The sequence below is a fragment of the Odontomachus brunneus genome, unplaced genomic scaffold (genome assembly GCF_010583005.1).
Source record: "Odontomachus brunneus isolate Ranch 3 - 2012 unplaced genomic scaffold, Obru_v1 Obru_scaffold_027, whole genome shotgun sequence".
Classification (NCBI taxonomy): Eukaryota; Metazoa; Arthropoda; class Insecta; order Hymenoptera; family Formicidae; genus Odontomachus; species Odontomachus brunneus.
This window is the reverse complement of record NW_022639477.1, coordinates 2,406,172-2,428,170: the sequence shown is the minus strand read 5'-3', so window position 1 is coordinate 2,428,170 and position 21,999 is coordinate 2,406,172. Positions and strand designations below refer to the sequence as shown.

The 21,999-nt window shown below is 49.6% G+C and overlaps 1 protein-coding gene and 1 long non-coding RNA gene across 13 annotated transcripts in view; both read right to left on the bottom strand.

Annotated features, from left to right (window-relative positions):
- The window catches only part of LOC116842732, a 55,839-nt gene extending 50,577 nt beyond the window's left edge, over positions 1-5,262 (bottom strand). Inside the window, exon 1 of the long non-coding RNA XR_004377766.1 lies at positions 2,372-5,262. This is a non-coding gene — a long non-coding RNA (uncharacterized LOC116842732). The remainder of the gene's footprint in view (positions 1-2,371) is intronic.
- LOC116842723 (mRNA decay activator protein ZFP36L3-like) overlaps positions 1-21,999 on the bottom strand; it is a 442,334-nt gene that overhangs the window by 174,509 nt on the left and 245,826 nt on the right. The gene's annotated exons all lie outside the window — the stretch shown is intronic.

Here is a 21,999-nt window from a genome sequence, read left to right as displayed (position 1 = left end):
GATCTAATTATTTCCGCGACTGCCGTTGTAATCGGTATAATAACTAGGAACGCGAGCGGAAGCTCGCTCGCTCGCTCGTTCGCTCGTATTCGATCGGCGTGCTTAGATATGCCGGCGTGCTGTGCCTGTTGCACCGTAATTTGCATAGATGCGCGAAGCTGCACATCGAGGCAGCCGGCAAGATCTCGACTTTCCTCGCTCATAATCTGCGTCCTTTGTATCGAGGATATGTTTAATCCCCGAACCCGCGCTAGTCTCTCAGACGCGAAAATCCCTTTGCCGTATGTATGACATTTGCAAAAGTAATAATTCCAGTACCACTGAATGTTTATCGCTCGCGCACGACAAACTCGCCGAAGCGTCAATCACTTGTCGCGATTTAAAAACGCGCGCGAATGCACTCGCGTAAATTTCGACGCGATACGAATCGCGAAAATGAGGAAATAGATGTCAGAGGGTCGCATAGATCTCTCCGAGTTCCTCGATAAAATTTTCACGGCCAAATGACAGCTATTGGATTAACCTCCCTCTGTCGTTTGTTATTAAGATACAGCTGTAAATCGCCGCGGCCTGTAAATATCCCGGATAGAAAATCACGCTGCGAACGACGGAAGCGATTGATTTAATCGGCCATTTAGCTTCGCGGTAGTATCAGACGGCCCGTGTGCAACCGGGCGTCGCACGAACGTCCGCTTGTGCGTGCGTGCGTGCGCGCGCGTGTATACCTGCGCGCGTGTGTGGTTTCCGGGGACGGATATAGTTTTTATTTATTTACACAAGGGTCGGCTGCCGCCCTTAGCCGCCGCGTAGGATTGCAATAGAGCGGCTGGTTTATATTTTATTCATCCCCTATTGAATTCGGGCTCAATCTCACGAAAGTGTCTCTACCATGGCCACCCGGTCCTCCTCGTGCTCTCTTTGCTGTGTCTCTTCTGACTCGGATCAGAATCCCCTTCTCGCCCACCTTCCCACCCTCCCCGTTCCTCCCTTCTCCTACCAACTCTGCCGTCTCTACAGCTTCTACGTGGTGGGTATTCCAATCTCACTATGCTTCGCTCGTCCTTCTCTTTCTCCTCCTTCTCTTCCTCATACTTCTCTTGCTCTCCTCCACCTCTCTCCTGCTTGTCTACCGAGAGAAAGAGAGAGAGAGAGAGAGAAAGCGAGTGAACGAGCACCTCTTTCCTCGTTCTCTGTCCTCCCTTGGTCTGTCCCGCTCTCTCGAAGGCCTTCCCGCCCCCCATCCGGAGCTCTAGACTCCCTTTAAATCTGTACCGCGATATCTTCCCGCGTCCTCCCTTTCTCTCAACTTTACAGTCGTTTGCAGCCTTCGAGCGACACGCGTCGTTTATCGAGAGCAATACCATGCGTTGATTTACCTTTGTACATGCGAGATCCAGCGGAATCAAACGCCGCGAATCGGCCGCGAGCGTATTCGTAACAGCCACGGAAATACGGGAGAGGAAACACGCGCGCGCGTGTACGTATTACGTGTGCACGTGCGATCTCTCGAAGGTACGATTCGCTTTCCGTCGACGTTATTCCGGGAACGCCGGCACGCGGTAGATCGGCTTCGTAATTGCGACATGTGGGCTCGTCGCGGTAGACGGCGCGAAGCCACCGTTTTCTTCATAATGCACGCCACGTCGCGCTCTCTCGAGCCCGTGTAATCACCGTGAGACTTCGGAGTAGACAACGGACGAATTCCTCCGTTCTCGCCCTCCCCCACCTACTCTACCCTATTCTACCCTACCCTACCCTATCCTACCCTATCCTTCCTTCCTTCCTTCCTGCCTTTCGTCTATTCCCCATTTCCGCGCCGCTCTCGAGTCCTTCACGCCTTGCAATTTCAGAAGTGTCGAGCCAGCACTCGTACCCAGACGCTATTAAATATTGAGAAACTCTATGCCCTTCGAACACCCCCCGCTGCGCCACCCGCCCATACATATGTACGCCTCCGTATCTCTGCATACGTAACAATGCGTATAAAAGATCTCGTACGGCCCGACGCGCTGCGGCATCGTTACTGTGCGAAACTCGGACGTACTCCGAAGCGAACAAGCTACAAGACAGCCGGACGTTGCAACAGAACGAACCGAATGGTAAGATATGCGCGGGGCTGTGTCTACCCTTTGGCTGACGCAACATACCAAGATTCGACGTCATGTATATCTCTGGCGTCATATTATATATTCCTCTGACAATCATCGTATTTCTAATTTCCGATTAATAAATCCGGCGGTCGTTCGCTTTTATTGCTACTTGAATGAGGTACTCGGTGAGATGTGAGAGACGCGGACTCGACACGTCGCGACAGGCATCGGTTGTATGTGTCGGAGGAAACGAGCAGATTATTCGCTGCTGACATACTTACGATGCTTCCCGACGATCGCACATCGCCATTTCGGCACTCCCGACACTTTTTTCCGCGTGAGACTCACTTACGGGCAAAACAAGCGCAAAACACGAAGCGATATCGATCGATGTGCTAATGGCAGCTGCTCGACACAGAAAGGTCAATAATGGCGACGCGATTGATGATGTACGCGAAAATGCGCGCGCGAAAACGTTGTCGCGCCGCGACAACGACGCGGCGAGCGAGCGAACGCGCAAACACGCACGCCACCAATCGATAATCGCGCGCGCGACTGATCGATAAACGCGTTCGAGATACCCTTCTTTCGCTGAAATTTCCGTCTGTCGCGATAAAGTGCAGCGAATTATTACATCCGACGAATGTAACTCCGAAATGTTGATATTCGCGTCATAAGAAATGCTAGATAAGAATACAGTTGGCCAAAAACTTTTAGTAACTATGCTAACTAGTGACAAAGTATCCGCGAGTTAAACCAATCGCAAGCCGGTATTTATAGTTCAACTTTGAAATTATCTTACGTTTATCTTCAGATACTCCGCGGCCAATGAAATAATTCGTATAATATATGAAAGTGAACTTAATATACGATCTTAAGCGTAAGATTTGATTGTGAATAGCGTTCACAGTCGTGCTTTACGGACTCAACAGCATTGCTAGTTTCAATTGGACCTTAACCTAAGTGTACAGAGCGCATCGTTGTACGACTTCACGTTTCAACACCGTTCACGTCTCGTCGCGTATTTTTGGCGTACGTGATCAATCGCGCTGCCATTTCCGACCTGTTTACGTCGGGCAGCCACCATTAACACGTCGAGCGCTCCGCGTTTTACGCGTCTTTCGCCTGTCCAAAGTGAATCTCGCACGGAAATAAATATCGAGTGTCGAAATAGCGATGTACGATCGTCGAGAAGTATCGTAAGTACGTCGGTAGCGAATAATCTTCTTATTTCGCGACATTTACGTGCCACCGTTGCGACGTGTCGAGTCAGCGTTTTACACACTTGTAAGTTCCACTGACTCATTCAAATGGTATGACAGAATCGGACGACCATCGAATTTATTAATCGGAAACTAAGAATTCGATGAAAATTTGAGTAAAAAAGAAAAGTGATGCCGAATCTCGGATTGTAACATCAGTCTGTTAACAAGAAAATGATGTCCTATAGATTGCATCCTTGTCGGACCGTGTAATATTGCGGCCATCTTGAATTTCGATCTTTTCGCATCGAACAACCGCCATGGACACATCGATCGACATCGCTTCGCACTTTATGCCTCTTTTGCCTGTCGCAAGTTAGTCTCGCGCGGAAGTAAATATCAGAAGTGTCGAAATAGCGACGTACGATCGTCGGGAAGTATCGCAAGTACGTCAGTAAGAATTAATCCTCCCACTTTTCGACATACACAACCGATGCTTGTCGCGACATGTCGAATCGGCGTCTCTTACACTTGTAAGTACTATTGATTCACTCAAGTAACAATAAAATCGGACAATCGTCGAATTTATTAATTAGGAATTAGAAACGCGGTATTAATTCCAAAGGAATAGACAATGTAACGCCAGAAATATACACGACACCCAATGTTAGTTAAGTAACTGTTAGCAAGGGATTGCACACTCAGTCCAGCAAAATTCCGCGTGGATATTTCCGGGCGATTTGTCATTTAGTAAATAATGATCCGACACAGAGCTGCTCACATGAAACTCTACGTTTCATATTCAACTCTGCGAATCACATACACACATGTATTCAGATACGAAAACTGAGAGTGTCGGATATTTTTATCGTATAAAACATGAAGTTTTGCGCGATTAGCGAGTCAAGGTAGGATGAAATCGTATAATAATACCGGTTTCATTCGAACCTCTGATGCGATCGCTCCTTTAATACCCATCAAGGACGAAACACGAAGCATGAAAAAGAAATCCGAGATAAATCTCGACACGCAATCCGGTACTTCGACGGTCCATCTCTCGATGGAAATTTCGCGTCAGTGACCGCGACGGGAGCGTCGCGAAAGCAACGTCCGTACGTCCGTCCGTTCGTCTGTCCGCAATAAGGGCAACCGACGAGGATAACACGAGGTTCCCCCGACGACGAAGAATCCGTGTCACGCTTTGGAGCGCGCTAAACGTGCTTCACAAGATAAAACGCGGCGGAGTCCAGACGCGTACGTCGTACGTGTGTAATTGTCGATCGGGCGTCTTACGGCCGGCACATCCGAGAAAAATGCGAGCCCGTCGTCGTAATTCGTCGAGTATCGAGGAAAACGTTGTACGTCCCGGGCGCGCGGATGGTATATCTCAAAGCTGGCGGCTACGATAAAGTCGGGCGTACGTGCCGCGGCCGGGGACCGCACGAATAATCGCAGCCATTTAGTTTCTCCGGCACCGGCCATCATCCGCAATTTACGATTCCGTGTTTATTCTACGGAACGTAAAGTAAAACGGTCCCCGGCATATAATAGCGAAATCGATTGCCCCTGCCCCGCGAGGAGAGCCGGCGAGCCCGCGGCCGTTTATTCGGAAACTTGGAGCTATGAGATATCTCCGCGTTAGGTTAGGTTGGCTTTTCCACGCGATCGCGATGGTACATAACACAGCCGTGTGTTAGCGGCGCGAGTAAACAGGTAAATATAAAAATATGCGGTTTTCACATCACCCAAAATACAAAATACGACGGCGGTCGAGTGGAGTAAAGCAGAATTTACTGTGATAAAAATGAAAACGAATGCAATAAAAGTCGATAACGCAAGTCGCCTGTGCAAGACGGTAATTTGCACAATCGCCGTGCGCGAGAAAAAGCTGCTTTTTAACGGCTCGCGCGCTGAATTTGCATAAAATCGTGGAACTATCTCCGCGCGTGAAATGCGGCAAATAAATCGACTAAATGGGGAACACAGAGAGAGAGAGAGAGAGAGAGAGAGAGAGAGAGAGAGAAAACTATTCTTACTAGTTTGAACGAACTCACATTATTGTTGCTTCGCCGCGCACAACGTATAAAACCGTTTTCTCTTAATGACACGAGGTTCCTGAAAATAGGTTTTAAATCACGCGCTCGTATTCAGCTTCCTCTCTCTCTCTCTCTCTCTCTCTCTCTCTCTCTCTCTCTCTCTCTCTGCTTCTCTCTTCCTCTCACCCAGCGCTAACACGACGGCACACGCGGCTCGTCTAACGACGAGTGCGCGCCTTTACGAGTACGGCCGGTCCTTTCGCGCGCGCGATAATTGCAACATATTCTCGCAATTATTCGAGTCCGAATAATTTCCCGCGGCGTGCGAACAAAGACCGAAGCGTCGCCGGATTTCCCTGTGAAGCACCGCGTGGGTTCTTCTTTCGGTTTGCTCGTTCGCTCGTTCAGCTGTCCGCCGGACAGACGGACGGACGGAGGCTTATTTGCGGTGCGCATATCATGGCGCAAGCTTTCGTCCGTGAGAAGTGCCGAAAGCACTAGCGTGCACACAGACTTCCACAGCAACGATATACACCGCAATTAGCGAACGAGAGGCGACGTTCGTGTCGGCAGAAAGGCAGGAGAAAGAGAGAGAAAGAAAAGGTGGAGAGACGAAGGCAGTCCGGATGAGGCGAATTCCAAAAGAGATGTGCTTTTAATTATACTAACGCCCGGTGTCCGATTAAATGAACGGAGGAGCCAAACTCGCGAAGCTCGGTGCAAATTTAATTATAGGGAAAGAGAAGGGCGCCGATGTTGGCAGGGCAAGGAAGCAGAAAGGGATACAAGGTAAAAAGGAGGAACTGCGAGAACCGAGCTGGAGACTATGCGTGTGTCTAAGCCAGCAATAGAGAGAGGAAGACGCAGAGAAAAAGAGAGTGAGGGAGGGAGGGAGGGAGGAAGAGAGAGAGCTCGTGATCGAGGTAGAGAGAAATCCAAGTATTTATATGACGGCAGTTTGTTTAGGCCGCTTATTAATGGGACGGAAGAGGGTCGTTGTAATTAAGGGAACCCGGGATTCCATCCAGTGGCACACAGAACGCTCTACGAGGATGCGCTCGAGAACGTCGCGTCGCGTCCCACCGAGGACGTCGACATGTTACCTATGTCTCTCGTCCTCCTTCCACCTCTTCTCGTCGTCGGTTCTCTTTCGTCGCGTCTCTTCGTTTTCTCGCGCGTATACCGTACTTGCCCGTTTCCGTCGTTCTCCGCACGGATCGACCCTTTAACGTTTAAGTCGGTACGCGCCTCTTTCTCCGCTTTCGCGCAGACGTCTGGATTGTCTTTCGGCGGGAAACAAAGCGCATTCAACCGTCGAAGGCAGGAACCTTTAGCCGCTGCTCCCTTCGTCGTCCGTTCATATTTGCTATTCGAGAAGACGTCTCAAACAGGCCCGGGAAACGACGGGGCGACGAGACGAGGAGGAGGGAGCTGCTGCTGCATACGCGCGCGTGAGCATACCCGTTAAATTAACGTTATGCAAATATCCTGATGTCGGGGAGCGCCTCGACGACGGTAATTAGAAAATTATACTTTAATTAGGTACGAATAAGCTGTGAGCAGCATGTGAAAGGGAATGGCCGAGCGTGTCGGCTTACTAAAGTTAAATTCTAAATCGTTCGCGCCGAATGCGCCTGTCGTAATTCGCGAAACGGCACAATTACAATCGAAACTAGTGTTGAATTACTTAAAACTAATGCAACTAGATTATCGTCTTAATTAAGTAGTCGACGAGATAATTTTATATGTATTTTACACACAATGTCTCAAAGACTTTTTTATTTTTTACTCAAACTTACGTCAAAAAGACTTTCTTACTTATTACTCCGGCTTATACCAAGATTAACGTAAGTTGGAGCAAGAAGTAAAAAAATTATTTTGCTTGCGCGCACCCCTAAACTCCACCTTCCTTATACCAGAAGTATTTCTTTTAAGCAATAAATAAGTTATCTTTGCTTCTTTTATACACCAACTGCACACATGTCCCAACCGGTTATGGCTATCAAGAACCAAACACAGAGAAATGCGCGACCCGACTTCATTGAGAGATACAATTCTCAGCTTATTTAATTAAACGCCGGAATCGAGATAAGCGAAGCGCCGTTCCACCGAAAAAAAAATCTCAGCGAGAGAAGACGGAGCCCGAATATTATTTGGAAAAACTCGCGACTGAAAGAACGTTCGCGGACGTTACTTCTTAAATAAACGACGATTAATTTGAAGAAACAGATTCGGAGGAATAATGAGGATGTGTCGTCGGCACATCCTGACAGCTTGTTTAAATATTTAATGCCGCGTCTCTCGCGACGTTAATATCATATTTTCAGTCAATACGAAATTCGCGAGAGAGGAATTTTCCGCCGTGCCATGCTGTGCGCGCGTATCGCCTTTTAAACTCCCATTCCGCGGAAAAACAAAGCGTATTCAAAGCAACCTACTGTCATTTATATTCATACGACTGCACCCTTCCACGTCCTTAAGTGTCTTGCGATGGAATAAAATACTCTCATTGTCTCCCTCAACCCCTCCGATTCTCGCTGTCTCTCTTTCTCTCTCTCTCTCTCTCTTTCTTTCTTTCTTTCTCTCTCTCTCTTTCTCTCTCTGCCTCTTTCTCCCTCGATTTCTCTTTCGCCTTCCCGTCCGTTCGTTTTTATTCCATTCTCCGAACAAGAAAACGGGAATTCATTTTATCGTTACGGAGTATCCTTCCGGAATACTGTCGCTTTTACGGCGAAATGGTCGCAGCATACTCAGTGCAATCAAATAAACGTACCCGAACAACACTGGCCGCGCCGGCAGTGCTGCCGACCGTATTCGCGACTAAATAATAAACGATAATTAAAAGCTACTTTGATCACAGCCGAGCTCACCGCGTGCCATTTGACTCGTTTACAGGATCGGCTTCAGATTTCCATTCGCCAACAAATTTGCAATTATTCTGAAAACTTTTTTACCATGACGTCCGTACTCCTCTCGAAATCCGGAAAATAATGTTCGCCAAATCTGTTTAATTGTGAAACAAAGTGATCTCCTAGTTTTTTCGTTAATCAGTTGAAGCTCGCACTTTGCCGAAATGCCATGCGTGACCTCGTTACGAAAATATAATTTCACGCGCAAAAACCAATCGACATTTTATCTTATTGGATAAATTCCGTTGTAATTGAACGGGACACATATCTCCGCTTGCATATTCCCAATCGCATTCCAGAAGTATGACAATTTCTAGCGGGAGAGCCGACGGTCGTATGCACAAGCCAGGCACGCGTTCGCTCTGTTGACGCACGTAGCCGACCGCGGTGGTAGTCTACGGTTCTTACGTTTCCCCGTGACCGATCGACACGAGGCTCGCGGTTGCGCTCGATCGCGCAACATTTCGTCATTTGTATGCGTCTCTCTCCTCGGTCCCTGCCGGTACGCCGCAACGACGTCTCGCAACGTAATAAAATACTCCAAGTTTCGCTACCCCTCTCACGTAGCGCGCCACCCCGTTCCCGCGCCACCGCGTAAAGTGAAAAAAACAAGGAGGTCGGCGGGGGACTCGGTTAATAAAACGCTGTCAATTGACGTGGGGAGCCGCGCGCTGTTTTCTCCATTCCGTCGATCACCCCGCCGTCTCGTCGGGCAAATTCCTATTTCGCGTTAGAATAAAGCACGTTCGAAGGAAGAGCTGGCTGTCGTCTATATGCATACGCGGCCTCGTCCTTAAGTGTCTCGCGTCGAAATAAAATATTCGTGGTGTCTTGTTCTCCTTGTCTCTCTCCCTCTTTTTCTCTCCCTCTCGTGCCGCCACCGACGGCACCTCTCTCATTGTCATTCCATTCCGTAAAGAGAAGAGACAGCGAAGTGGGGAAGGGCGGGCGGGCAGGCAAGGGGAGGGCTGAAAAACGGAATTCGTTTAACGGTTACCGAATACATTTCTTTCGACAGTAGACGTCAATTAACTACACCCAATTCGGACTGACGTTAAACGGGGACACAACGAAGAGAGCACGATGGAGGCGAAGGAAAGGGGTGAACGAAGCAGGGTGTGTACGCGAGAGAGAAAGAGAGAGAGGAAGAAAGGAGAGGAGGACGGGTAGAGGAGATGGATTTAGTCCGTTCAATTATGTGACTCGAGTGGAAAAGGATGGCTCGCTCAACGTCACGTTTTGCTACGCCGACAGCCGAGATGGGATTTCAACGCGGAACGTTTATTTCGCATCATTCGATTAATTAATCGCGCATTAAAACTCGACAGGATATGCATATGCGACGCATATCGCAGTGCCGTCGCCACCGCCGTCGCGATCAATGGGATTTGAAGCCGGGCGAAATCCGCGACCGTTTCCCCGGGATATGCCGGATGCGGACAAAAGAACGCGGCTTCAGAATCGACCACGGGAATCGGTCGTAAAGTCGAAATTAAGCGCGCGCGCAATTGCTAATTAACTATCGTAGAGGGAATCACGACCGGTGCCGCGCGGGAGTGAATACTCCCGCCGTAATTACCCTTTAATTCGTCGGGACTATTTCAATTATATCTTCCAGCTGGGTGTGGCAGCGCCCCCTGCAGCACTCGAAAGGGAAAGTACGCGGCCGAAGATCTCTCTCAAATAAAAGCTGCACTCGTTTTCGGAAACGCAAGTTGCAATCGTATTGCGAAATGCGGACTTTTAATGTCGCAATGTTAGCCCGACGAGCGAGCGCCGGGAAATGTTCGGATCGAGAGCCAAAGCGCGCGTACACGTTGAAATAAATAATAAATAATCGATAAAACGAAATAATCCTCGTTAATTGGATGAGCGAACTCTTCCCCCAAATTCGCGTGATTTTTGACGAACGGACGCAGTGGATCAAACCCGGAGGCGGTGCTTGACCGGAACGTGCCGTCGCAAACTGTCGCCGTGGCGAACGCATAAGTCATGAATATGTACGACGCGGCGCGCACGATCATAAAATTTTAACGACGCGTTTCGCGAGGAAACCCGAGGGTGGCGTGCGCGATGATACCTCCAAAAACCGGTCCCGGTGTTCTAAAGTATTAAAAGGGCCCCAAGAGAAGCGGCAAACGCGGCCGACAATTTCGAGCGAAATCTACAGACTACATATTTTTTTTCAAACAAATATATATATATATATATATATATATATATATATATATATATAAACAAACGAAAAAGTCATAACACACGTTAATTAGTCGGAAAAGTTGAACCAATTTCCCGAAAACAAAACCGTTCGGGAAATGTGTGAGAAATGTGGAACAACACGAATTATTTAGCGTTGCACGAAAAGCGCGCGTCGCCCAATGAAGTATTCAAGCAGCCTGTGTGTGCATTCGCTTTTATATTCCCGTCTCACGTTCACTTTTGGAACGGCAATTCCGCGCCGGAAGGAAGATCGTTCCGAGTTCGGCCGCTCGTAACGCGCGGGACCCGCGCGGATTAAACCGCTCCGCATCCGCGGATGCATTAATGCGCAATTAGCGGAAGGATAGCAATTATCCGATAACGATATCTCGTCCGCTATCGATCGTACGGGCCCGAAAGATGCGGGATTAGCGCGGCGCACATACAACGTCAATTTAAAGCGGCCCGACGGCGCCGCGATGCATCGCCGTTGCGCGCGGACCATGGCTTAAGGCAACCAGCGGAGCGTGCATCCGTGGGTGCATCCGTGGGTGCAGCAGCCACTCCTGGGTGCGGACTTCTCCCCCTCCCCGCCGCTCGCTCGGGGTGTGTGAGTGTCTGCGGCGGACGCGCGGTTGTGCAGGGCGCTGCTGCGTCGTCGCGGATTACCATAATCGCGCTGATTAATGTGCCGGATCGAATTGCCCCCGATTCGGCAACGAATAACGCAAAGACGGCGGCGACTCGCTCGGACCGACATTGGAGGACGTTCGAGCAGGAGGAATCCGTCCGCTTGCGGCGATTCCGCGCGATCCGCTCTCTTGAAGCGCGATTGGTAACAATAGAGGAGTGCAGGGTTCCGGGCGGGGGAATGTCGGCGGTTTTGATTCTTGCGTAATGGGCCGCGCAACGTTCTCATACTTGAAGCCAACTTTCTCCCGATGTTAATTGAATTTGCGCGTTATGGCGAGACACACCTGTGTGAATGTGGATAAACGATAAGTGACTCGCGCGCAATGTGGAACGCGTCCCATAAGATCCACAAGCGCGATAATTGCAGGCAACATTAACCGTCATGATTGCAATATGCCCGAAGCGATGCGGCGTAGGAGCGAAAACGACCGGTCAGAAAATTGTGTGGTATCGCGTGGAGCGTGTATAGGCGAACGGCTTGAGTGACTAACGGTAGTCTAGAAAATAGACGACCGTGTAGACGAGATTCCGCGTTCAACGACGGAGATGATGAAGTTATTTCGCCCTTCGTGCGCGCGCGACACCCACGTGAAAGAAACGCTGCCTCAGTAGGAGAATGTCACCGGCAGAGGGGAGCTTAATGTCCTCGGGATCGACGTGAAAAAGCCACGGCTTCGACTTTAAAGAGCGGGGAAATTAATCGCGTAACAACGGCGTTAACAGTATAAGCTGACGATACGAGAGACGATCTCAAAGTGGCTTCCCGAGCCGGTGAGTGCGCCAGCAAAAACGCAAAATTGATTAACGCGTGGTAAAAAGGGGCAAAAGGCAGGCGAGGCGCAAGGACTTCGGCTGGGTTAAGGCGCGGAATAAACCGGAATTATATAGGACTCGGGGACGTAATATTCCCGCGCAGTGCAAATATTTTGACTGTCCGACGGCGAAGAAAATTATGCGTCGTAACATTGAGGCATTAACTCGCCGCGGAACGGCCGCACCCATGAATTCTAACGTTATTTGCGCTCTCGCAGAGATAGGTTATCGTAGGCGACGCGGTATCGGAGGACTTATTTCAACACATATTTCCCCAAGGAGTATCCCTCCCGAGAGAGACCGGTTTATTCTCGAGGAAACGCGAGACGTGATGAATTTCTAATTGGAAATGCGGACGGTCGCTCGCCGCCCAAGTAAGTCTTCTTCAAACGACAGCGCGTGCCGCGAGGTTTGCTCTGCGAGAATTAGAACTGCGAAGCGAAATGTCGCGCTAATTAATGACCAAAGAGTCTCATCGTACCACACTCCGAGTATCCGATAATTTAGTTACACGTATTCATGCGGGATATCGCGAATAGTCCAATTTCAAAGTGACACATTTGGACACATAATGCATTTAAGTGAATCTGACACGTAGAGTGACACGGCGTACTCTCATTTCAACGAGATTTTAATCGCTTTAAAAATAAACGACTTATATTAATATATCGGGCAATTAATCTCGAGAGATTCAAGAATACACACACGCATACATACACAACATCGTCGTTCTCTAATCCAGGCCACTTGACGTCGATTATTATTCTTTTCATTATTCAAATATTTGTCAATATTAAATTGGCGAATAATTAGAGCCGTCAATTACGTACAACGAGAAATGATTCCGCTCGTGGCGTAGATTCTCCGTCACGATTTTAAAAAAGAAACAAGATAAAAATACCTGGACACTAATAACGCTGGACCTAACTCTGGACGTTCTTATCGCTTTGGTCACCAACTATGAATATTTAAACTTTCAAGAAGCAAGATATATTACACGTTAAAAGCTTAAATATTCATATTTATCGAAACCAAAACAATGAGAAGCAGAGAGTTCAGGTATTATTAGTATCCGCACAGACAGCGCGATTTTACTTTCACCTGAAGTTTCCATCGCTTCTCGCGGGACGAACGACGCTCTCACGTATCTAAGATCGCGCGATGATGACTGCATTTGAATCAACAGCGGGCTTATCGTCGTGCGCAAACACGTATGCTCGATGGTTGTTGCATTCAAGGTCGGGGCCCGCGTCACGCCGTCAGACATCGGGATACTCGATACCGTAGGTCGCTAAGAGCTAAAATTACTTGCAACCGAAGCGTGTAAATTTTCCCAACGCGCGCATATGCGCGAACGCTTAACCCCGTCGTCGCCGTCGTCGTCGGCAAAAACTCTCAAGGACGTGTTGCCAAAGTACTTAACGAAGAGGAAGTTTGGACGTCGACGTCGACGTCGACGACGACGACGACGACGACGACGACGACGACACGACGGGAACTTGCCAAAAGTCCCCTCGCACAACGGGGGTGTGTATGTACACCGTTCCCCATTAAAACGAAATGCTGTTTCGCTATTCGCGGTGCGCCATTAGGTGTATGGAAATGGCACATAACCAGGACGATAAGTGCGGAAGGGGTTGAGAAATGAGGAAGTTCCCCCACGGTAACCGTGCCGGTTCTTCAGCTTATCTTGTGTGACTCGTCGACATACATGTCGTCCTTATCTCCTTCGTACCATATTACACGCTATGCACAGCGGTGGCTGGCTATTTTCGAGTGAGAAACCCGGCGGCGGCGGTGGCGGTGGCTCACAATGGAGAGCCGGGACACTTTAAACATAAGGGGCCTTAACTTTCCGGGAGATTAGATTTTTAAAGCGGACCCTTGCGCGCTCGCTCTCTCTTGCGCGTTGTTATTCCCCGACTGCTCTCCTTCTCTCCTCTCTTGCTTTTTCTCATGTTAACATCTCGCCCGCTATACTTTACCGCCGTGTTCGCGAAAACACGCATATTAAGCGCGCATTATCTGCTCGTCGAACGCATCTGCGAAAGATATCCATGCTCGTTGCACAGCTTATCACTCGCGAGACGCGCTTGACCTCCTCGTTAAAGAAAATGAGAGAGAGATTACGACTTTTTATCTTAATTTGTTCGTCAGACGTCACAATGAAGTCCGTGTCACGGCTCCGCTCGCCGTACCGTGAGCAACACATCCTACGGCGAATTTTTCCAGCGCAATTACCAAACGCAGAGCGCGTTGTTTCAGTTTCACAACGTTTCGCGGCTCCTTCGAGTCATATAGAGCTTCAGAAGCAACGCATGGCCGTCATGTCGACGTATTATTGATCGCGAATCGCGCCCACGAAATCGCCAGTCGTACTGAACCGTGAAATTACAACGCCACACACAATGGCGAAAACGCTACGTGTCTTTTCCTCGGGACCGGCTGGATCTACTTTCTTCCGAGTTCTTCCAATTCTCGAATTTATAAGTCGGCGGACCTCCGCGTACATCTTTCGTCGCCGGAATTTTAATTATCCGAAAAATATGTTTCTTGGCGAGCAGATGCCTTTCTTCATGCTCTCTTTCTCTCGTCAAGAACGCATTCGCGCTCACGTGCGCACAAACCGCCGACGCAATTCGCGGCGATGACTCAGGCGAACGTGCAGAACCGTCGGCGAGTTCTCCACAGAAGAGCCGGGTGAGAGCAGTCGGGTGGTAGGTAATTCGCAACGGCGGAAAGTGTAGTGATTTCCGTGTCATAGAAAAACGTCGTCGGGCACACTCGCGAAGCCGGGACGACAACGACGACGACGGCGATGGCGGTGAAGGCGGTTTGTGCGAGGCGGATCGCACTTGGCCTCACGATCGTACTCGGCTCGCCTCGAACGGTAATGACTATCGACCGAAAAGTTCCCACAGCCGTCTTTAACGCTATCCGCGGCCGCTTCAAATCGTACCCACGGCGTTTCCTGGACAGCCGACGTCAGGTTCGACGCGCGCGCCGAGAAATTTAAAGCCACCGCGTTTGCGCTCGCCGGATGGATCGCCATTAGGGCGAACGCGCGAGAAACGTCATTTCATCGACCGCGAGAAACCGCCCGCTAAATACCATGATGTGACATTTATAACACCGGTAAATTTAACGATACTTATCGAGCTACTAAATGTCAGGGAACGTGAGAAAGCAATCGAATTTTAATCAGTACGCGCGCGCCGATTCGAGAAGTCGATAACAAACGTACAACGCTCTTTCTCACTGTCTTTCTTTCTCTCGCAAGTCCGAGAAATAAAAAATAAATCTCCCAGTCGAGATAAGCGGCGGGGTTACTTAAGGAAATCGAGTATCGATCCGACCAGGAGGACCGCGGTCGCTTAACGAACGGATCATTCGAAAACTGATAAGCCTAAGGGCGCTAAGTTAATGCGCTGTGGTCGAAGGCCACTTCATCGCCATCAGGCCCCTTGTGATCGATGGAGGAGCGCGTTGTGTGTCCACGTAACACTCGACTCGGCTGCGCTATCTAGCCAGGCTAACTCTCCTGTTCCGGGGCGCGCACGTAGCAAACGAATCGCTCGATTAAGCGCCGTAATCGCGAGGCACTGCGAATCAGAGCCCGCGATGCACACAGGGGGATGTAAACCTACGCGATTACGTACGTGAACTCGATGGGTACACAGAGGGGAAGAGAAACGCCGGGAAAGAGAAACTGTACATGCACGCGCGCGCACATCAGGGGGATGGAGAGGAGATCGAATTTTAACGGTGGCAGAGAGAGAAAGAGAGAAGTGAAAAACGAGCACGAGAGGCTCAACAAACGGGCTAAAACGCATAATTAACATAGAGTAATTGCGAAAGTATAGTGTCGTACCGAGCGCCGAGCTGTCATGTCAGAGTTTCGGCTCGCCCACGCGATTTGCGGCACGATTCGGTTAAATGATCCCGCCGGAATCGCGACGCCATGGTAGCGCGTGCCCAAAAGTTTTCCGCCGTCCGATCGCCGGACGGGTGAATTGTTTTACGAATAGTGAAACGATTATGCGGAGCTGACGCGCGCTCTGCGCCATTCTGTCGAGAGCAAAATAATTTCGCGCGAAATGGAGACGGTTAATTTCAAAATGGAAAAGGAAAGAACGACAGGCGAAATACACGGACGACAGATTAATCTAAGGCCTGTATTAACAAGTTGACGCTTGAAATGTCTTGTAATATGTGAGATTTCTATCCGGAGTTAGATTCAAAGTTGAGTTCAGTTGATTCGTATGATACGTGTGGCATTTATATTCGTAGTCACGCGATCTAAATGAAGGACTCTCATCTAACTCTGAATTCGAATCTGCAGTGTGAAGCCAAGTATGTTATTTTGGACGAATTCTTTTTTGCACGTTTCTCGTCGGTTTAGGTCACAACTTATATTTGATACTAGCTTAACGTATTAAATTGTAATTTACATGTCTTCAACGTACTAAGTGACGTGACTTAAAACGGTAAGGAACGTGTAGAAAGAGCTTCGGCCAAATTACACGCTTATGCGTCTAAAGATAACTCACACCCGGATTTGCAGCGCATGAGTGTCTCACTCGAGACGAGTTTCAAGTAATAGCTGGCTATTAATACGAACCTAAGCCACGATAAGCGCGCTTCGAGTCATCGTCGCAAAACTAACAGAAAACTTGTACGAGTCTGTAGGAAAAAGTATTTCGACGTAGCGCAGACACGATTTTTTCCGGAATTATACTTTTCCTCGCATTTTTAAAGTAATGAGAACATATTTTCACAAGGTAAAAAGAGATCAATTTCGCAGTACCCGTCGGCTATTTTCGTAATCTGTGAAAAGAACGAAGTGCTCTCCTCCCTTCAAGATCGAGAAGCATTACGCGCGCTTGTGAAATATCCACGGTGATGTGCGGACCTACATGGCTAGGAATTCAACGGCCACGAGCAATCGCATAAATTGCATGGCGTGCGTGCTACGCATTCGTTTACGGAGCTTCTCGTTGCGATGCAATTAATTCGAACGGACTAAAACTCCCTTCCCCGTCCTGCTGATCTCTCTTTCTCTCTCTCTCTCTCTCTCTCTCTCCCCCTCATCTCCCTCTCTCGCTCTTTCAGTCGGAGCGTCTGCATCGATTTCGCGCGCGTGGGATAAACCTGATCACGGAAGGGCTTGCCAAACAAGGGTTGCGAACATCGGGCAAAGTTGCGCGACTGCCGACATGTATAGATTTCCCCCGAACTTCTCTAAACCCGAGACCGGAGATTTCCGTAAACCGCTGCACGACGGCGGCTGCACGAGATCGTCGGAATTTTTCACGTCTTTCCCATCGCCAATGGAATGCGCGTGAAACAGTGTGCGCGAAAAATCTCCTACGGTAATCAAGATTTGCACAGCGCCGCGATCGAAACATATTTGCACGAATGCGCAAATAATCGTAACGAAAAACTTACGATCGTTCTCCGCTGCTGGCGACAGCGCCGCGCGCAGTGTGTGTGGTTTCGAAAAATAATTAAATAAATTTCGGGATATTTTCAATAATAGAATTTGCGCGCGCGCGAACTCACACACAGCACACGGTGGTCCGTCAGTAACGTGGAAATACGACCGATCGTGTGTGTTCATATTTCCTCGCGTTATGGCGCGTATGCTCGGCCATCGATATGAATTAACAAGGACGCGTGCGCGTAACATTAACCGGCGATTTACATCTCGCAAAATTATCCGGCCGACGGCACGGGTGTGGCGTGGTGTATATGAAAATTTAATACCTTAATGCCGCGCGGCGAGGTGCGTGAGGAGCGCGTGGCTAAACTTGCATAAACTTGGGCGTCGTTCGTCACGTCGGCGCGTCTGATACTTTCTCGTGAGCCACCTCGGACGGCTCGGAGTCGATAAATGTCGTGCATTACTTTCAGAAACGCAGCACGCCATTGCCGCGGTCGGGGCGACGTAAGTTTTGCATTTTTATTGCCGCGCTGCGCCGCGTATTTCGCGCGCACGGGAGTACGTGTACGCGTATACGACGTGCGAAGTAATAACCCCGAGACACGGACGTACACACAAATAATGCGAATATATGAGTCGCGATAAGGGCGAAGGCAAAGAAGAGAATTTGTCGCGAAGGATATATACGCCGAGATGCCGGCGGAGAGATCGCGCGATTACGGCCATGGATCTTCGCGCGGAGGAAGGACGCGGTTCCTCGCGAAAATAGCCCGCTGGGAAATCGCAGGGTCCGCGATCCAACGTATCGCGAATTAATCCAATTTGCCGATAAGTCGGCGGTTTCTAGATTCGACAGCCGGTCCGTCGTGTTTGCGGATGCAAATAAGCTAATGATATTACAGAACTTGCAGACCTCTCCTAGACAGACAGACAGACCGACTGACTCAGAGAGAGAGAGAGAGAGAGAGAGAGAGAGAGAGAGAGAAAGGGACACAGATACGGTATTCCATAGGACACACGCGCTTGATCAGAAACGGCCCCGCTGTATGCCCCGCGGATAACACCAGGTCGAGTAATTCATTTCCGAATGCATTACACCGACGTGGCTTCAAAGCGCCGTTCTATTAACGGAGGTTTCGTACGCGAAGCTGTAATTGATTCACTCCCTGTAACCTTAACGGATTGAGTTATATTGCTGCGACTGTGTGTGGATGTGCGCGTGTACGTTTATGTGCGCGTATATCTCGTGAGAGCGTGAAAGAAAGATGAGCAAACAACGAACGCGCGGACCAACTGCCCGCAGGGTAGGTAGCTAGGCAGCTAGATAACGTATGCATCCGTATCAACACATCTATGTACACGACATACATCCCTGTTCTGCCTTACCCTGCCCCTCCCCCTCCCCTCCCTGCCCCTGCCCTCCTCGCCCTGCTTCATCTATCGCGCATTCACCCCCGCATACATAAATATACAATGGCACACGTGTCCTCGTAGGTGGATATGGGACGTTGGCGCTATTGGACGCGTCATTTCATAAAGATCGTTATTTTTTTTCCTTTTTTTTCGTTCGCGCGTGCACGGCGGTCCATCGATAAAAATTACAGTATCCGCGTTCGCGACTGCACTTTGCCGGGGTCGCGTAGCGTGACAATATGGGAATTTAATACCACGATGTGCAGAGGGAGATATAGCCGGAGGGGTTGAAATAACGCCGTAATAACTGCCTTCGGCGGTAAACAGAGAGACAGAGAACAAGAGAGTGAGAGAGAGGGGGGGGGGAGGAGGAAGAGGAGAAGAGCGAAGTCGAGTCGCCTCTCGCATCCTCCCCGACACCCTATCGACCCTACGCGAGGCGAAGCACGGCGTTGTATCGCGCCAGCACGAGCAAACGGAATTTCGTTAATTTCCTCCCTCCTTCCCCTGGCGCCGTAGGTGCGCGGCGCGTCGTAATTTCCCGCGCTCGCGCGTTTCTCAAGTAAATTGCCCGTATTATAATGTCGAGTGGACTGCTTAATTATCGTTAGCCGCGCGCGAACGGGGCGGCTCTCTCCGCGCGCGCCGCGGTAAACTGCTCGCACTGCGACGATTTTCGTGCAAACGCGGCCAAAACGCCCCGTATTCCGCGCTCGTTCGCTCCGTCGATCGCGCGGGATCGAGAATGCGGGATCGCAGAAGCCGTGGACTGGCCGGCTTGGCCGGCTTCTCGGCGCGACGAGCGGGAAATGATCGGGAATATCGGGAAAGCCTCAATAACGGTAAATTTCGCCCGCGGTAAGACACGTGCTGGCGCAAAGCGCGCCAGAAATAATCCGTCAATCTCCGGGGATGCATTATTCAAGGAGCCTTAAGTAGAACAGGTCGTTACTCCGATACAGGCGCCATCGTGAAGAGTTACGACAGTTTCGATAGGAAAGATACACCACGGAAGATGAATGCGAGGAGCAATCAGTTATTAATTTGAGAGTCATTGCGCTTGATAAAAATCTCACTCTGTTTCCCGCAGCGCGGGAGCAAGTTTCTCGATTTCGCTGCGAAATAATTTCAGCAAATATTTCCCCCGCGACGGCCCGTAATTCTCTCCAAAAGTGACTACACAGGTTTTAAAAATATTCCAAAAAGACGAGAAGGAAGATAGAGAAAGAAAGAACGGCACTTTGGCGTCATTCCCGGGATCAGAGGCAGCAACTGGGTCGCCATGGGATGTAAAATTGCGCCACGAGGGAAAATATCGAGGTGGTTGTGTTCTCTCGACCGCCGGTGCTCTTCCTCGCGAGGGATCTTAAATCGGGCGGCAGGTGCGCGTGATAGCGGCAGAAATTTAATCAGGTGTATCTCCGCCATTACATAACGGCCACGAGTGCGCAGTAAAGAATTTACACTTCTAATTGACAGTTTCGTTGCGCGCGCGCGCGCACGACCGATATTGAAATTAACGCGTGAGAATGCACGCGGCAATATCGAAGCTGGAGATGTGTCGGTGACGGAGCAGACCTCGCGTCCCCGAGCTTTTGGCGAACGTGAACATTCCGTTGTTATTACGAAATTATGTCACGCGCGCAATTTTCAGAGATACAATCGGAAACACGGTATCGAGGTATCTCGCGTTGGAAAACAGCCGCTCGAAAATTCACGAGATCCCGGGGATACGTGGTCGAAAGGGAGAAAACAAAGTCAAGCCAGACAATGAGTCAACTCGAAGTCGCCGGAACGGCGCTTAATGCCGTTACAGAGACAGATACACACGATCGCGATGGAATTTTGATCAGCATACACGATACCCGAAAACTTGCTCCTCGAGGGTTCGGAATGCTCGCGCAGAAACAGAGACTTTTTCCTCCTCCCTCTTTCTATCTATCTGTCTCTTGCTTTCGCGGTCGTTAAAATGCAAATCACCGAAATCCCGCGCCGAGAATTTCCGGTATCGAAAGTTTTAATATTACAACGCGCGGCGCATGGGCGCTCTTGTTCTCTTACGCGCGGACACGCGGCGAAGGTAAAGGCCCAGGCGAACGCAACGAGACGGGAATAGGGGAGGGGACAGCAAGCAGGGCACACCGAAAGAGGCGAGATTGCGGTACTTATGGAAATTAAAATCGCTCCCCGACAAATATTCGCGAGGAACGACTTACGAAACTCCGAAGTTTAATCTTGAATTTGATTAAGCCGAGCGCCCGTGGCCTCCCGCCGTCACGAAAGTCGCGCTCTCTCAACCTCTGCCTGCCTTCCTCCCCCATCACTACCGCCTGCTCTCGCTGCGCCTCCGCGAATTAACTGACCGTGCTCGGGATTGTTCCGTAATAAGGTGAAGGCGCTTCTCGTTTGTTCGCGCCTTAACGACTGACCGATATAAAATTAATTTCCGGCGCGGCAAAGCCGGTAAATTGCGTGGCGCGTAATCGACCGGGCGTGCTGCTACCCCTCTCTTTCTCTCTCTTTCTCCCTCCTTCTCTATCTTTCTTCTCTCTTTCTCTCTCCCCGTGTCTCCGCGATCGAACGAGCCAGGAAGCCGGGAGAGACCAAAAGATCTCAAATAGAAAAATATGTTCTTCCGCCTTTCAACGATTTTTGGCTTTCCTGTTACACGTGTTGTAACAGACACACACGCGCGCGCGTACACACACACATACACACATGCGCGTGCGACATAAAACTAAAGAATCCACGTAGTAGACGAGGTAATAATTTAGGATTTCGTTTTCCTCTCTTTCCTTCGTGGACACGATAAGTTTGATTTAGTAGCGCAAAATTTCTATGTCGTCGCTACCGAAACGAGCTCCCGAAGAAGCGCGTATCTCACTATTACGCGTGGAGTTTCGGGCGCTTTGGCGCAGGAGGCGCGTCGATAAATTGAATTATGCAGGCAATTGGCGGCATGCACGATATTAAAATATTAATTCGCCGCGCTCGTATTAAAAGCGCATTAAAATATTAACGCATACTTTGCGCTTCGTCGAAAAATTTAAGCAGCAGACTGCCCGCAGAAATTGCATCAATGTGAACGTCATGTTAATTCGCGAGCGGATCGTCAAGTGGTTTTCGCGCACAGAGAGAAAGAAAATGAGAGAGAGAGAGAGAGAGAGAGAGAGAGAGAGAGAGAGAGAGAGAGAGAGAGAG